We start from the raw sequence: 3,733 nt of genomic DNA, 5'->3' as shown, positions 1-3,733 counted from the left end.
AGGTGTGAGCCACTGCCCCCAGCCAGACCTTGAAGCTTCCTCTAATGCAAGCTGTGAGACCTTAAGCAAATCACTTAACATCTTTGGGTTATTGGTCTATAAAATGTGGTTAACGACGATACTATCCTCAAGGGGTTTGGGAGAAGGTGAGTTAATTTTGAGACACTTGTTAACCACAGTGTCCAGCACACAGCAAACACCTGATCAATCATAGCTACTAGTAGAAATATATCAAGTGGTGGGAAGAGATGAGAACAAACAAAGCCAGGCAAGGGGACAGAAGGTGTCCTGCTCAGATAGAGAGGATGGTCACAGATGTCCTCCTGAGGGAGTGGCATCTGGGTGGAATTGGGGGCCAGACTTGGGGATAGCAGTGAGAGGCACAGGCTGAAGGCTGGAGCTGGCTGGGCACGTCCCCGGGACAGCGGGGAGGCCAGTGTAGCTGGAGAGGAGACAGCAAGGGAGAAGGGAGAGGGAGACGGGATTGGGAGACGTGGAGGGCCCTGGTGAGACTTCAGCAGTGTACGGTGGGAGCACTTGGTAGGTTTTACACACAGAAGTGGTAATCTAAGTGACTTAGATTTTAAAGAGTCACCTGGCCGGCTAGGTGTGACTAGAAGATCACAGAGGCAGGGTGGGCTGGGAGGCCTCAGAGGAGGCTGCTGCAGCCAGCAGGCCAGTGGGAAACTTTAAAATGTGTCACAGGGTGGTTTTTCTGTTCAGAAGAGCCCTTCACCATGGGTTGTCCCTGCGGCCTGAAGCACCCTGCCCAGTGTCCTCCCTTCCTCCCCTCCGTAGGTCTTGACTCAGGTCACGCATTCAGGAAACACTCCCTATGTTCCTTCCTGGCTTTCTTTTTTCTTCTTATTCTCAACTAACAAACAACATACTTTACAGATTTGGTTTACTGTTGACATGGGGGCTCCGGTGCGGGCATGATTTTATCGGCTTTATTCACGGCTGAATCACTGCGGCCATCCCTGTCACACACTGGGTGCTTGAGAGATACTTTCAAACCAAGGAATCAATGAATGAATGGTGCAGAGAGGGCAGGAAAGAGGCTGATAGGTGAGAAAACGATGCCCAGAGAGGGGAAGTCACCACCCTAACCCCACACAGCAGCTGGCGGCCGGACCCGCCCTGGAAGCCAGGCCTCCCTGCGTCTCACCAGGCAGATGCGGGCTGGGGGGTTGGTTTGCCTTGTTCTCAGAGCTCTCAGCGAACATCTTCCTCTCTGTGCTCAGCTGGCACTTGCCCTGCACCACCTGTGCCTTCACTGTCTTCCCCGGACAGTCTTCCCCAGATGTGCTTTCTGTTTGGCTGAACTGTCTGTTTTTCTGCAGGCCTAGCCCACCTGCCACATCCCGGGAGTTACGTGTGTTACGTGCGGGGAAGTGAACAGGAACCTGAAAGACACCTCGCTTCTCTATCAGGGAAGTCTGCAGATGCGGACCCTGGCCCGTGGCTGGGCGGAGCGGGAAGTGGGGTCAGGGAGCTAAGTTCACTCAGCCTCCTTGCTTGCTGCCAGTTCTGGCTCTCACTCCATCCTGCCTCTGGTGGGACAGCAAAATTCTCTTCTTCATTCTTTATAATAAGGATAAAACCAAACACTTAGAATCCTTATCCTATTTTAGGCACTTTGCAGATCCGCAACCCTGCATCTCCCATTTTACAAATCAGGACACCCAGCTCAAGTGTTACCCCATGGGTGGAGTTAGGTTCAGCCCCAGGGTCCGTCTGTGTCTGATTCTGCACCTTGTTGTCTTTTCTCCAGACACAGGCATCATTCACTCATTCATTCGTTCAGCCAATTTTTAATGGAGCCTCACTTTGCGCCCGAAATGGTTCTAAGCCCCAGTTTACGGTGATGAACAGGCAGACAAGGTTCTGCTCTCAAAGAACTAATTCCATTCAAGCAGAGGGAGGGGAAAAAACCGATCAATAAGAAATTAATACCCAATCAAGTAATGTCAAGTGGGATCGCCTGGAAACAAGCTAGTATGACAGGTGAGCACACTGGTGGCTGCTCCCCTAGTGGCTGGCTAGGAAAGGTGATTTCGTGAGGGGGGTGCCAAATATAGCTGGAGGCAGGGCCCAGAGCAGGAAGGAGCCAGGGACTGAAGCAACGTGTCAGGAGGGAAGGGAGGTGCATGCCTTGCCCTGGAGAAAATCCCAGAGTCAGGCAGGGCTCTTGAACCACTAAACCATTGAGGGCATCATCATTCATCTCCAGCCTGCTGTGCTAAGTCATGTACACCATCCCCTCTGGTATGTTTAATGTCAAGCAACTTTTCAACCTTGTCCCTTTCCCTCCTCTGTGCCTGGGTCAGTCCCCTAACACGTTTTTCTCCAGAGGAGGCTTAGAGAACCTCACGGCAGAAAGAGCAGTAACAGCAGCAGTAACTTTCTGGAGCTTTGCCTGGGGACCTTGCCAGGCCGCATGCCCCTTTCACCCTCCACTGCTCCCTGGGTTTCCGGCCCCCCTTTCTACCCTGCTCCCCACTTCTGCCCTCAGCCTCACACTGAGATCCTCCTGCTCTCCCCAGCCCCTGTGGACTGGAGGCTTGGTCAGATCTGATGCCTGGCTTTGACTTTGGTCATCCACCCTCCCGTGGGCTCACAGATCCTTTCTGGCCCTCCCAAGCTCCTATCTGCTCACCTGACCAGGGCTCTGAGACCCCAGGGCCAGACTCCAAACCCTCCAAACTCCACTTACCTAGAAAGTGATGGCAGAATCACCCTGACTCAGGAGCCATGAGCGGTAGATTGAGAACAGGCCTCTCCCAGCGTTATCCTGTCCCTTCTCTGAGAATGTGCAAATGACACCTCCCTGCTTCTCTTCAGATCCATGCTGAGCACCATGTTCTTTGGAAAACTTCCCTGAACCCGTGGGTGAAGGGTTCTACCGAAGTGCTTCAGGGGTACGCTTCTACCCCTCACACAGCACCACCCACACAGGGCCACCTGGACACGAATCTCACACTAGGGTCTGGTCTCCTTGAGGGCAGGTCGGCACAGCATCCCTGTGGCTAACAGGGTGCCTGGCACAGGTGGATGAATGAATCTCACTGCTGGGCAGGTTGCAGCCCCAGATGACCCTATGAGGCTGCTAGGGCGCTTCTGCACAAACTATTAATAATATACAATGTTTCTGTTCCGAAAACAGAATACATAGATGTTCATTTCCATTTCTGACTATTTAAGGGTGTGAATCCTTCCAGATTTGATGACTCTTTGATATCCTGTTTGGTTTCTCCTCAGAAGTGACTGGGGGATCTGTAGGTGCAGCGAGGGTTGGGGAATCAGAAGCACATGCATCGAGAGGATTGTTCAGCCACTAGCAGGGAAACCAGACCTCAGGTGACATAATCGGGCATGGTATGGGGATTTCTGCATTTCCAAGAAGACTCTGAGACACCCGTTTAGAATGTAGTGAGTCCCTGGCACTGTCTAGGCTCTAAACCAGGCAGAAGGCAGAAGGCAGAGGTCTGGGAGACAACCAGAGGGGATGGCCAGGGGGAAGATGGCTTCATACACACATATATACACCACCCAAATCCCCTTAGGTTGTCTGAGACCCTTATATCTTATTTTGTTTAAATAAAGCTATGGGTTTCTTTTTTAATCTATAAAAGTAAAAGAGAGTTATTATGGGAGCATAATTAAAATACAGACAGGAAAGAGTAATAAAAAATAAATGCTTAAAATGTTGGTATTTCTTTTTTAAAAAAAA

Source organism: Otolemur garnettii, unplaced genomic scaffold (genome assembly GCF_000181295.1).
Source record: "Otolemur garnettii isolate 467f Iridium unplaced genomic scaffold, OtoGar3 scaffold00003, whole genome shotgun sequence".
In the NCBI taxonomy this organism is placed as follows: domain Eukaryota; kingdom Metazoa; phylum Chordata; class Mammalia; order Primates; family Galagidae; genus Otolemur; species Otolemur garnettii.
Note: the sequence above shows the minus strand (reverse complement) of the source record.